Source organism: Lissotriton vulgaris, chromosome 10, assembly GCF_964263255.1.
Source record: "Lissotriton vulgaris chromosome 10, aLisVul1.2, whole genome shotgun sequence".
Classification (NCBI taxonomy): domain Eukaryota; kingdom Metazoa; phylum Chordata; class Amphibia; order Caudata; family Salamandridae; genus Lissotriton; species Lissotriton vulgaris.
In genome coordinates, this window is record NC_141698.1 from 753508894 (window position 1) to 753523836 (window position 14943).

General features: G+C 41.0%; 1 protein-coding gene across 1 annotated transcript in view; it reads right to left on the reverse strand.

Annotated features, from left to right (window-relative positions):
• MYO3A (myosin IIIA) overlaps positions 1-14943 on the reverse strand; it is a 1386887-nt gene that overhangs the window by 792332 nt on the left and 579612 nt on the right. The window lies entirely within an intron of this gene.

The following is a 14943-nucleotide window of genomic DNA, read 5'->3' on the forward strand; positions in this document are numbered from 1 at the left end:
GCAATCGCACACAATTAGGAGAAATAATCTGTAGAACAAATTCAAGAAACACCCAGGGTTCAAAAATTTTTTCATTGCGCCCTGTGTAACCTTGGAGGCATACTGCTATAGCACCTATCAGGATACAGACCATACCACTTGAGAGGAAGAGGAACGTCAATGAGGAGGACTCAGAGAATATGACCAGTTTTCTAGATGGCTATGAAGCTTTACAAACGTCATCCTCCAAAAACTCATTAGGGAGTGGAAAAGCAAAGGTCATATGGAAATGTCCCAGTCATGTGGCAGGATCTCAAGGAAAGGATAAATGCTTTTGGGATTTAAGTTAGTGTCATGGGAAAAAGCTTCAATAATTTACAAACAACACAGTGCAACCTCACAAATGCATAGCTTTCCTAATTCAACAAATGCACTCAAGCATCTCTTTTACTTCTCCCAGAACCCATACACACATTATTGCAAGGCCCAGAAACAGCAACCGCCCTTTGTGTGGCAGTGGCACAACCTGGAGTTTCACAACACCCCCATCCACCACACACTCTGATGTATGTCACAGCACTCTCAGCCCAAACCACTATAAAATATAGGTGACATGATACATGTCCACCATGGCTACTATTTCTTTCAACCACCTACTTCTGAATCTCACATCATCTAAACGTCCACAAAAAAGCATGTCTCACACAACCACATCTAGGGGCTGATTATGATGGAGGATTTTCCGCATCCTCCGGGCCGGCGGAAGCCACCGCCGGCCCGGAGGATGCAGAAAATCCTCTGCAGACCCACGAAAGACCCACCGCCACATTAGGATGGCTGGTGGGTCCTGGTTTCAGTCCGCCTCGTTTCCGCCGTGGTTGACTTACAACCGCGGCAGAAAAGCTGTAACGTGGCTGACAGTGTCTATCAGACACCGCCAGCCACATTAGGATGGTGTAAAAGAGATGCCTTTCCACGGCGGCTTTTCCGCCGTGGAAAAGCATGTGTAACTTCACTGCGGGGGCCCTTTGTGGGGGGGTTGGGGAGTGCACATGGGGGGTACCTAAGGTACCCCCCTGCATTTGTATGCAGTAATCGGCAGGCACCGCACGGTGCCTGCCGCTTTCTGCATACAAATGCAATGTATGCATTTTTACCATTGCGGCGGGTGCAGCTTGAAGCCGCACCCGCAGCAATGGTAAAAATAGAGGATCCTAATTTGACAGGAGGGAACTCTGCAGGCCATGCAGAGGTTCCCTCCTCCTCTATGGTCGCGGGCGGACTCAAGTCTGTCCGCGATCATAATGAGCCCCTATCTGTCTCTGCCACAATTGCAGGACTTGAGTTGCCTACTTCCCAGCCATCTGCCACTGCCCCCAATTCTGTCCCTTTCTGTGGCTCCATGGACACTGGCCACTGACATTGGATGGATGGCAGAGCCTGGTAAGTGTCCTTTCACATGAAGAACCAAAGAGCACTGCAACACAGTTCAATACACTGTCAACTTCATTAACATCTCGATATTCCTTAACAATGTACTACTTCATGCCTCTGTCAATGTAATCAAAGGTTTCAAGTCTGCTTTTTCCTCAGACTAAACATGTGCTTGCTCTGTCCACTACTAGTGCCACCAATCCCTACCAATACACTGAAGTAATTTGTTTAGCAAGATGTTCAGAATGTGTAACTTTCAACATTGCTTTCCAGTGTAAGGCAAATAAAATGTATGCTTCAACTTAAAAGATGCATTCTGTGTCAGGAACAATATGGTCCAGTATTACTCCCTCTTAACTGTATATCAATGGCATTGGTAACTCCATGGGGTGGAAAGTACTTAGATTATGAGGGGATCACTGAGGGTCCGCTCAGAAATATCAGGAATACTCCACTCAATTCCTCTGATAGTTCTTCACTTCTACCTGGGTGAAAAACCTTGGATCCAGACGTTTCCAGTGGATCTTTTAATTCAGATGCAGTCAGTAAGTATTGTGACCAGCATCATTGGATTTACCCATCACTCAAGGTGAGGGCTCTAAAATCAAGCATTTTCCAAACGCAAGGTAATGGCCTGAGAATGATGAATGTCACTGATCAACTTTGTAGCTGTGAATTCTTCTACTGATAATGTAAGTGTTGTAGGTTATCACATTGTTGTGTCAACAAACATATGTGCTAAACCCAGAATATAAAATAAAAGAAAATGCCTGATTGTGCCAGTATCAATCAGGAAGGACAACACAGATTACATACACATGGCCTTGCACCATGGAGAAGTTGCTTTACATCACCCTAATGTAAAATGCACAATTCACATGTTCCAAAGTGCCTTTGTTGACAGCTGCAATCACTTAACATCCCCTGGTCACAACATTACAACCTACCTACCACATCGTATTAAGGGTCCCACTGCAACCAGGACAGCCACTTCTGTCATCCAGCAATTAAGTAAGTCTCACAGACCAGAACATCCATAACACTGTGTAACCTAATTCACCACATCGTGGCAATATCCAATACATTTGTGTAAGATGAAGTGTGTTGGGCAGAACTCAGAGATAGCATATATGGCCCATGTCCTTATAGTAATCTCAGATATGCAATACATAACACATAACTCTTGTTGTTAGAAAGCAGCCCACATCATGGGGTCCACCCACAAACACAGAGCTAGTGACACTGGCAGGTAAGACATGGTATTGTCTACAGTTACTGGGTCTGTTGTAAGCACCATGAAGTCTAGAACTCCAGTTGTGATTGGAAATTGCTTATGGCACTGCAGTAGGTTAATTATTGAAGTCATGCCATATATACCCGTCCCATCACAAGTTTGCAGATCAACAAGTCTCTCTTTCATGCACAAAACCTGTGTCTCAACAGCTATAGGAGTAGGCTCTATCCACGAGTGGAGGCAAAAAATGTAATTCCAGCAGAGAACCTTCTATTTCGGAAGAATGGCATCATAGCGGTACATCACTTCAAAGAGGACTAGAAAATTGTTGCCCATGTGTAGGATGACCCACCTACCACCAAGTCACAGCTGGCCACCAGCCTTCCTCATTTGGCTTTTTTCTGAAATGCTTGTCCAAGACCAAGGGTACCTATCCCAGCAATGCAGAACTCAATTACTCACAGCTGCATCTCTGTTGATACCCTAGATGAATCTCTTGTCTCACCCCAAATGCAGCAACAAGCCTAGGGCCCGATTCACAACGGTATATTTAGACAAAAGTCTAACTTTACGACTTTCGGTATTCACGAAGGGCATTTACTACTCGTAAATGCCCTTTGTAAATCCCGAAAGTCAAGCTTTACGACTTTCAGTATTCATTAAGGGCATTAGCGAGTAGTAAATGCCCTTTGTGAGTACCCTAAGTCGTAAAGTTCAACTTTCGTCTAACTTTACTTTTGTGAATCGGGCCCCCAGTCTTTTCTCCAGAATCATGTGAATGGGAATACCTTGGTAAGCTTTAGGACACTCCCATAATACATTCATTACATTTAAGGCTCCCTGTTTTCCAATTTAAGGATTTTTACAGATAAATACAGACAGAAAACGTGTTTTCTGTCTGCATTTATTTTTTAAAGTGGATAAATACAGCCAATTGTGCTTTTTTTAAGTGTCTCTCTGTGCTGACTTTTAAATGAATTGTAGCACAACAGCTGAGCAGATGGACAGCATTAGAAATTTAAAAAAAACAGGATGAAATTTCTTTAACCCCTTCGCTGCTGATGACGAGCTCAACTCGTCATCAGCCATAGTGGTCGTGTACGGATGACAAGCTGAGCTCGTCATGTAACGCGGCTTTTTAAAAATTGCCGCACACAGCGGTAAAAGCCGCCGCAGCGATGCGGTTAAATATTGGCATAAGTCAACATACATTTGTGGTATAATGCTAATATTTAGTGGCTGTATTGTAAAGTAATATTTGACAGTTTAAATAGCTAAGTCACGACAGACATCAAAGAATGAGTGTGTCTCTATCAGTTAAATAAATATGGAAATATACAGTTTTACAACTTCAATTATAAACAAAACATAAAATAAATATGGATAAATACAGATAAAATGACCCCCAAAAATGGCATAAATACAGGCAGAAATGTTAAATAAAAAAATACCATGAAACCGGAAGCCCTAATCACACTGTATTACCCTTCAAGTCAATCCTCAACATCCCATTTAACCAGGTTGATGACTGAGATGGTAATGCATGAATGATCCTTTGGCTTGGGAAGGCCAGGCCTCCAATGGTAGGAATTTGGAGCTGTAAGTCGTGATCCTAACTGCTACACTCTACGGAAAAGTTATTTTCATTTTGGATATAGCTTTTCATAAATCAGTATCTATTTTTTATTTAATTTTCACAACGACCTGTACACAGATTTGATACAAATATGATTATCATTAAGCAATTCAAAATGTATTATACCAATGTTGCTTCTTTTAATTTAGCCCTTCCAATTAAGTTAGCTAATTTTAGTTTCTACTCAGTTTTGACCCTTTGGAATATCTATTGCCTAAGCCATCCTCTCAGACTTCTTGGATTCTGGTTAATGAAGCCAATACAGGGGCATCACTGACTATACACAAACCAGAAACTCTGGCAAGCGCAACTTCTCTGGGTTCCATGGTCCATGTGTTGCTCCAGTCTATACTGGATTTTTTGGTAGCATGGGAAGCAGCCAGGTCCATTCTGTTGTCCCATGGTGCAGGTGGCTATACAGCGGAGAAGGGCATTGTAAGATAGCATGATAACTACCAGTTTTATGGACTGATGCTGCTGTTTTTTTCACTCTCTGCACTGGGACTCTACTAACCAGGACCCAGTACATATGTCTTACCCCTAAAAGATGTTAAATTGGCTAAACTCCTAATTGGCATATTGAACTAAGTCCCTACTATATTGTACAAAATGGCCTGTAAGTTAAATGTCATTGTTGAACTGCTGCACATATTGTAATATGACTTAAGTGGCAATGCAAAGTTTATTGTAAAACATCTCCTTACAGTGACAAGACCCAAAAAGCTATTTTCACTGTAGCAGGGTTGGCTGTTCCATAGCAAATTCTCTGGAATTAATATTAAGATTAAATAATGTTATCTGCACTTAGGAACCAGAGGAAAAGTTAATTCTTTGTCTTTAAAAAAATATTTATTACATCTACAATGCATTGGCCAAGTCGGATTTGTACCAAATAATTTATGAAAGGTATTTTTAAAAAGTCACCTTTTGCCTGCCTATAGCTTCAAATGCCCATTTGCATGAACGTCCAAATGTCATCCAGGAGACGAATAGGAGATTGATGAAGGTGAACCTGATCTCAGAACTGAAACAAAAGCCTTGGGCGTGGGCAGGTGTTTTGTTCCTCCAACAGGATGGCTATCTGTGCAGCACGGAGGAAATGAATGTTCTTCAATGAGGCCTTGACTGTTATAGGCAGTTGTTAGGCCTGGGCCTACATCTCCCCTTTATTCCCCAAACACGTCAGACACTAATACCAGTGAGAGAGGGAGCTGCTCCCAGAACTAATTTTGAGTGACCACAGAGAAAAATGTTGCCCATTTCCCCGCTTGCATTTCTTCCCCACTGGCCAGGACTCGCACTCATTCAGAAGAAGGTGCCAGGGATACATGTTGCACCCCGGGTACCTTCTACAGGACCCGTCGATGACAAAACGAGGACTGCACCACCTGCTGAGATCTGTGAGGACTACGCTAAGAGCTGGACCTGATCCCACTTGTACCTAGGACAAAGAAGTGGACTCTGGAGGTCAGTTTGATGACCCCCTGTTAAGCTAGGGTGACATAAAAGCTGCAAGGTGTCCACTTTCCTGATAGAGCCCAGCTGACCAGTTTCAACTTGACTTGCCCTGGAACCTGCTGCTGGCTACTGTCGGAGTGAGTCCAGATCTGCAAGTGCTGTTCCCGAGGCCCTCGAACCCTTGGCTGGGGTCAGAGTTAGCTTCTCCTGCCTAAACCTAGAAACCTGGATTTTAGAAACTTTTTGCTAAATTTCTGCTTGGAGAACCATTGTGGGACCAGGGCCATTCTGCCAGCTGATTCACCAAGGGTGAATTACCGGTGAGCCTGACTGAGGAGCAGCTCCCACTTTGGTGGACGGATTGGGTATCGTCACCATGGCAGAGTACTTTACTCCTGTTATGGTCAGGTTACTCCACCTGCCAAATTTAGAGATGTTTGCCAGCCCAGCAGACTTCTCTGCTTTACTAGAACCACGGTCACAGCGGTTCCTGTAAATACATTAAATGTTTGATGTATAGCTCTGTCAATATGACTAAGCCGTACTTCAAACTTTCAATATTTTTTCTATTTTCAAGAAGAAAATTCTAAAGTAGGACTTTTTAAAGTAAAAAAACAATCACCACCTCTCACCATGGGAGATTTCTCCCATGGTGGGAGTAATTTTGCTGTTTTCACTGCCCATTACTGCCAGACTGTGACGGACAGTGAAAATCGACCATGTATTTGCCCACTGTAAAAAGGTAGGCAAACACAATGCCAAACATCTGACTGCCCTGTATCCATTCGTTGGATCTTCTGAGGTGTATATCAGCGGTTGGGACTAAGTTGTCTCTGCCATTTACATACTGAAGTTTTGCCTGACTAAGTCAGGCAGGTGGATCTTCGCTTTGGAGGAGAGGGTACTTTGTTGCCAGTCTAACAGGATACCCTCTCTGACAAACTCTAAATCATTCCAGAGGTAGAAAGCTTCACTAGGCCATATGCTGAGCAGCATTTGATCAATGTTCAATGAGTTCCTGAGACTGAACTGCAGACTTTTCTATTGGGAGCTTTTCCCACTTCGTTTATGACTTTGCTGAGACCTCGCCCTTCATCAATCAGTCAACAGAGAGCTCGTCTCTGGAACCAGCCTGCAGCCTTCCGAGCTAAGGACTCTACCTTCATGGTATGTTTTTTAAGTGTAAAGGTAACTTTCTGACGGGACCAATCCAATAAGTGTATCGGACCAGTGCACCATCGTGGTCAGCCTTAAACCGTACCCAAGTCTAGCGTGACAAGAAGCCAGCGGTTGGCGCCTTTATGCATTATTTTTATTCAACACCTTAAAAAATCTGTATCTCTGGTTCCACAGAGATTCACAAAGGAAATGGTATGCTACTAAGTGGTCAGTTACCACATAAAATGGACATTGGTGTGTAATCAAATATGTGTATCAGCATATGCAGTCACAAATAACGGACACACTGTTTTCCAAATCCAAAATAGGATCTGGTACACATTTTTATTTGCGATCCATAAGGGTTTGCAAAAGTTAATTTGAGAGTTAGAAATACTTTTATTTTTGTACATGAGAAATCATTCTTTTATGATTGTAACACCTCTGACTTTGGACAAGCATGCTTTAAGAGCACATGAGTTTAGTACATCCGGATACTAGTTACTTCATGTTCTACTGTGAGACATGGCCAAGGGTAACTATATTAAGATTTCCCACTCAAGGCTGTGACATCCCTCCCTTGCCTGCCAAATGTTAGCCATGTGAATTATTAATTGACTTTTTAAAATAATTTGTTAGGCATGGCGTTAAAGCACTACATCCAATCTATGACACCTTTTCATTGCTCCCTGTGCCATTTGTCCTATTGGCATAGTCACATTGCAACACTGTGTAGTACAGCTTATGTGGGGCGTCCCAGCAGATTTTGAGGGGTATGTCTTGATTATTCATCTAGCAGAGGGAAGAGATAATTGGCAAAGATTTGCAAATGTCATGCCTCATTAATATTCAAGAACTCTGATATCCACTGGATCCTTGTGAATGCCTGCAAAGGTAAGGATAGAAGCGCATAAGGCATCCTAATAAACTGAAAGATGCCTTCCATAGTTATAAAGGCTGTGAGTTTCTTTGACTCTTTGTGTAACTTGATCTGATGGTATGTGCTTTTCGGATCAAGTTTCCTGAAACCCACTTAGTGCTCTCAAGCGGTTCAATAATTCCTTTACTCACCATGTCATTTATCATCTTTGTGGCCTCCCCCTTACTACCAATGATACTCTCCTTAAAGTATGTTGTACTGGTACCACATCTGTCTTTAGCACTATTTTATGTACATATCCCTTTAATTCACCCAATCCATCTGCAAATGCAAATTCAGCCCCCTCAATGATTTTCTATATTGGAATGTCTTCTACTACCATAACTTGGCTGGGAGCTCTTGGGCTGATGATTATATGGAAATCATATTGGTGCTGCCAAAATTGGCGGACCAGATTCATACACTTTACCCTCCACAGATCCGTCCAGGAATTCAATTTTTGTAAACATGTGTCCCGCTAATATCCATTTTTTCAAACTGGTACCCCCAAAAATGTATATCCTTAGGTAACAGACCTACATTTGACCACTCGCTCATAAACATGCACCTCAGTATTATTGTGAATAAAGATGATAGACTCAGGATGAGTTGAACAGTTTTGCATTTGATTCAGAAGTCTGCTTTTGGTCTGATAAGTCTGCCTGAGTATGTATTTGAATCATCAATACATATAGTTCTATCATATTGTTCATACATCACATTCCAGCTGCCTTTACATTCCTCTTGTAGTACTGAAACTTTAGGCTTGGGATTTCCTTTACACATCCATGCAACTAACATCTGCGACTACACTCCCTGCAGTCCTTCCCCATGGGTAAAGCACACTTTAGAATCAGCATTGTGAAAGCTCCTTTCACACCTAGAACATGTTTGGTTATTTGACTTGTGAAGAGTTGATGTTTTACTTGAGGGACTGAGATTTGTGGCTGCTAATACCTCTGTTGCTTCGTTCTTTTCCACAAACATGACATCACCAATTCCATTGTCCCTCTTTTCTTAACTATTTCAATAGTGCCTTTCAGTGCTGGATGTTTGGCTGTCTATAACCTTACCTGCATTTTTTTGCTTTTGCACTGTACGGTCAGTTGATTGCGTATCAATGGTGTGTTACCGCTACAACGCATCTTTTACAACGCGTTCCGTTACAACGCGATTTTTACATCGCAAATACCATTACAATGCATGCCATTACAACGCATGGCATTACATAGCAGATGCTATTACAACGCATGGCATTACATCGTAAGTATTGGTAAGTATTTAATTTTTATTTTTTATTTTATTTAATATTTTATAATTGATTTAATTATTATTAATTATTTAAAAATATTTATTTCGTTTTTAAATATTATAAATTAAATATATTAATTTAAGTATTTTTTTAAATAAGTATGAGTATAGGAGTATATGTTTTGGGGTACTGATGTATATGTTTTGGGGTGTTTGGGTATTTTTAGGTTTTAGGGCAGTGTTTGGGTTTTGGGGTACAGGGGTGTTTTTAGGTTTTAGGGCAGTGTTTTGGTTTTGGGGTACAGGGGTGTTTTTAGGTTTTAGGGCAGGGTTTGGGTTTTGGGGTACAGGGGTGTTTTTAGGTTTTAGGGCAGGGTTTGAGTTTTGGGGTACAGGGGTGTTTTTAGGTTTTAGGGCAGGGTTTGGGTTTTGGGGTACAGGGGTGTTTTTAGGTTTTAGGGCAGGGTTTGGGTTTTGGGGTACAGGGGTGTTTTTAGGTTTTAGGGCAGGGTTTGGGTTTAGGGGTACAGGGGTGTTTTTAGGTTTTAGGGCAGGGTTTGGGTTTTGGGGTACAGGGGTGTTTTTAGGTTTTAGGGCAGGGTTTGGGTTTTGGGGTACAGGGGTGTTTTTAGGTTTTAGGGCAGGGTTTGGGTTTTGGGGTACAGGGGTGTTTTTAGGTTTTAGGGCAGGGTTTGGGTTTTGGGGTACAGGGGTGTTTTTAGGTTTTAGGGCTGGGTTTGGGTTTTGGGGTACAGGGGTGTTTTAGGTTTTAGGGCTGGGTTTGGGTTTTGGGGTACAGGGGTGTTTTTAGGTTTTAGGGCAGGGTTTGGGTTTTGGGGTACAGGGGTGTTTTTAGGTTTTAGGGCAGGGTTTGGGTTTTGGGGTACAGGGGTGTTTTTAGGTTTTAGGGCAGGGTATGGGTTTTGGGGTACAGGGGTGTTTTTAGGTTTTAGGGCTGGGTTTGTTTTTTGGGGTACAGGGGTATTACGACTTTATATAAATTAAATTAATTAAATTAATTTTATTTAATTTAATTAAAATAATAACTATATTTACAATTATTAATTTAATTGTATTAATAAACGATTATAATTAAATTATATTATTTAAAAATGTTTAATTAATTAAATTCTTTTAATTTTTTTAAATATAATTATATTATGTATTATTTATAACTTAATTAAATTATAATTATATTTATTGTTATTAATTACATTATATTATTTTCTATTTATAAATTTTTTATATATCATTAATTATATTATTTTAATTATATTAAATTAATATCATTTTTAATATTAATTAAATTACTATAATTAAATTAATTACTGTTTTAAAAATGTTATATTATTTTTATTATTTTAAATTAATTTAATTAACTTTATTACATTTTTTTTAAAAAAGATATACTTACCTATACTTACGATGTAATGCCATGCGTTGTAAAAGTATCTGCTATGTAATGCCATGCGTTGTAATGGCATGCATTGTAATGGTATTTGCGATGTAAAAAACGCGTTGTTACGGAACGCGTTGTAATACATCGCGTTGTACTGACACCAATCCAGTATCAATTCATTAGTCATCCCGCCAAACTGATATTTGATTGATAGTTCTTTTAGTCTTGAAACAAATTCATCCATAGATTCACCTGTTTTTGTGGTTATGTATGAAACTTGAATCTGCTCATCACTACAGTAGTGTCTTTGCCAATTCTTTTTTCCAAGCATAATTTTACTTTTTTTGTATACATCCATGATTTCACCCCATCCTGATTTGTACCAAATGTAAGTATTTAAAGACATGCTGCCACCCTTTGCCTAATGTGCTCACAGAATCCTCTCTTTCTCGATGGCCGAAAACCCTGACCATCTAATGCTTTCAAGTAATTTTATAAAATATCTATCTATTCTCCCCATTCAATAGGTGGAGATCCTTTCGAGAGTAAAAACATTGGTGGTGGTTTTATGCCAGAAGATGTTGTTGGATACATTAATCCTGTATGGGTAATGATGTATCTGAAAAAAATCGATCTGTATTATTACAGGAATCACACGCTTCCTGTTTTTATTTTATTTTTGTGTGTAATGTTTACTGTTGTTAAGTCCTTTCTCTATTGTTATTCCCGTTTCCTTATACGCTTTAACCTCATAGATGCTCGTAAACATCCCTCCCCAGTCCTGAATGGACGTCCAATGGTCGTGTGCAGCACTGGGGAGGTAGTGCTGCAGTCGGCCAACGCCCCGGCGCAGCACTTAAGGGGTTAACCCTTTCACAGTTTCAATTGCCTTTTTCAATCTCTAACTGAACTCAAGTCCTTTCTCTACATGTATGCCCCTCCCCTTCCAGACAAGTCCTTTCACAGTTTCTATTTCTTATACTGGAATGGATACAGTTGGAGGGAGCAATCACAGGCAAGGACATGAGGAGTGAATAATGATGGCTTCACAGGGCATGGGCGAAGCTGCGTTGGGGTCGCAGTCTGAGGCAAGTTTATTTTTAGGTCACGCCTAGGCAGTGCATGCGCTTTCTCTGAGACATGCTGTATCTACAATATGTGATTTAAGAACCTCATTGGTTCCTCTTACTGTCTTTTGTAAATGCAGGCTTTTGATTGGTAAATACACTTCGTAGTCCCTCCATTTGGGCATTGTAAACTCCCATGAGGACTGCCCCCTCTTAATTGTGCTCTTATTCTTCATTTTAATAACTTCTGGGTCCTCTTTTTTTGTTTCCGAGCTAACACACTCAGCATTTGCAATTCTTTTTCCTGCTAATCAGACGTATTATGAGGGCGCCTGTTCCATGTGCTTCCTCTCCCCCAGATGGGTTTCAAGCTAACAGATGCGTTCCAAGGGTGCCTATTCCGTACACTTCCCTCTCCCACTTGATTTATTTTGCTCTTGCAATGTTTGTTCACCCGATCCTGTAGTACGGGTTTAAACATTGTTTAATTATATTTTTTGAGTTTACATTTATTTAATACCAACCGCATGTTTTTTGTAGAGCCGATGCCGAGACTCGAACCTGGGCCCCCAGGCCCAAAGTCGGCAGCTCTGTTTGTTAGGCCAGATCTCTAACTTTTATTTGTATGCATTTTCTCCGTGCTTCCTTTGTTCTCAGCTCCTCTGTGTTTTGTTTTTTATGTGCATTGGCCTCATTTTTCAACCACAATATGGTTTTGAGGTCGATTGGATGTCAGTTCATTTGCACAGCCCTTTGATTCATCTTCTCACTGGATATTTGAATATAGATTTTCAAATTATTTTGCTCACATGATTTGACACGATAAAAGTTCAGATAATGCTTAGTAAAAAAAAAAGCAGAGACAATAATGTTTGAAAAAAGCAAACACTATTCTCTTATGTTGCCAATGGCATTAATCTACAATAATGCTGAGTGAAGACATGATCATTTGAAAATATGATTGAACATCTGCATTCCAAGATGGGCATGTCTTTTCCTGATTCATCAGTAGGCGCTCACTCACCGCCCCCTATCAGGACACCCATTGAAGTTAAGCGGCACCCTGGAAGCACTCTCCTCGAGTAGGCTGTTCTTCCCAATGTGTGGTGGGGCAGTCCACCTCGCTGCTGTGTTGTGCTGTGTGCACGGGAGGGAGAGGCACCCAGTGTTGTGCAGCCCTTTGCCGGGGCCTTAGAAAACCTGAAGCTCAATCTGGACTCTCTGCAGCTCAACACGGCCAGGAACGAGAAGAGCAGCGAGCTTCGGCACTTCCTGTTCAAGCAGGTCAGTGTCATGATCATGGTATGCGCCGGGAGGTACACCAAACACAGGACGCAGATTAGTCAGCTATTTCCTTTATTTTCATATCGTGCAGTTGCTCGTCAGCACATCCGTCCTCGTCCATGTCCTCGTCATTGTCTGTCCTCTTCCTGTCCCCTCACCGGATCTGGTGTCCGGTGACGAACTGGTCACTCTCCCTCAGGACCCACAGGGTCCTAACGCCCTACTGTCGGTCGCCCACTATATCAGGCCACGACATCTCCCCCCTTGTTGCAAACAAATGTTCATGACACATTTATCATAACCACTGCCGCCCACCATTGACAGTCCTCATTCACAGTTACATTGATGAAGGGGAAAGAATGAAAGAGAGAGAGAAAGAGAGAGAGAGAGAGAGAGAGAGAGAGAGAGAGAGAGAGAGAGAGAGAGAGTAAACCTGCTCCTTTTATCTCTCTTCAAACAAATTGTCTCTTTTATGTCTTGCATGTTCTTCTCAGCCTTGCTTCATCTTCCTTTATTTGTCCTCCATCTCCTCCGTTATCCTTGCTGCTTATTCCGTTGATGCTTCTTCTTTTTTCAGTCTTCAGCTCCTGTAAGTGTGAGCAGTTTCTCGTCATGTCTTCTTCTTTCAGTTTTAGTCCAGATGCATGTTTCCGGTGATCACCACGTGCTTTTATCTTTCCTCTTGCCTCTTTGTCTTTTATTGTTAAGTCCCTTCGGTCTGTACTTATTTTATCTTCCACTTGTGGCAGTCTCGTCTTGCTCAGTCTGTAAGGTGTTACTATCCGTGCCTCCTCCATTAAGATGCCTTTCTCTGCTTCTGACAGTTCTTCACTTATTGTCTCGAGCGTTAATAGTTCTTCTTTGCTGACTCCTTGATCCGTGAGGCTGTTATTGCTTGTGTGTCTCCATCTTTGCTGCCTCAATACTTCCTGGATCGCTAGCATGGTGGTGTCTCTTTTTGTCTCTTGTTCTTTGTCCCTCTTTTCTTTGTTATTTCTCTTTTCTGTCCTTTATTTAGCCTTATCTCTGGCTTTTCCTTTATTTTTACTTCTTTCTTGTTTGTCTTTCTTTCTTTTCTTTATTTTACAAAATTCTCATTTGGCCTCTTCTGGGCTTTCTTAGTCTTTTTCTTCTTTATTTCCTTGTTTTCTTATATTTGCGTCTTTCTTGCGACTTATTTCTTATGTTTGTGCCTTTCCTTTTGTTTTCTTTTCTTTCTTGTTCTCCTTTCTTCTTTCTGTTTCTTTAAGTGGTCTTTGTCCCTTCTTTCCTCGTTACTTTGCTTCTTTTTCTTCTTTTCTTTATTGCCTTGTAACTTCTCCTTTGCTCTTTCTTTTTCCTTGTGCGATCTTTGTCCTTCTTTTCTTTGTTTTTCTGCTTTGTTTCCTTTATTTTCTTTTCTTTTCTTTGTTATTTCTCTTTTCTGTCTTTTATTTAGCCTTCTCTGGCTTCTTCCACTCTCTTTTGCTCCTTTCTTATATCTTTTTCCTCGTTTCTCTTTGTCTATTTGTCTTTTTGTTTATGTCCTTTCTCTTTTTCCTCTTATTTTCTTTGGTTTTCTTTTTTTTTTCTTATTGCACTGTCTTCTTTCTTCTTTTCTTTATTGCTCTTTTTCCACTTTTGCGCCCTTTTTCCGCTTTGTTTATCCTTTATTCTTCACTTTTTCTTCTGTTATTCTTCTTATTTGCCCTTTGCCTGGCTTTGAAATGGCTGCTCTGTTTTTTTTCTATGATCTTTTCCTGGATGTCCCATTAAAAATGTCCGCCGTCGTTCTCACGATCCTTTGATACTCTTTTGTTTTTACTTTCCTTATCATGCCCCTTTATTCTCCTTAGTTTGCCTTTAGTTTGTCTATTTCTAGCTTCTGAGTGTCTTTTCTTTTTCATTTCCTTTTTTTTTCTCGACGTTATTTGGCCTTAAATTGGCCGCTCCATTGTTGTCTATGCTTATTTCCCCATCTAAGATGGCCGCCACTGTTCTCGCGCTATTTCGCGGTCATAATCGCATTGCCTGTTTATAAGATGGCCGCCACTGCTGTTCTTAGTGCCCATTGGCTCAGCTCGCCTTATTCCACTATGGCCGCCGAGACTCTCGATGTTCTCGCGATGGCTCGCGTCAGCCGTT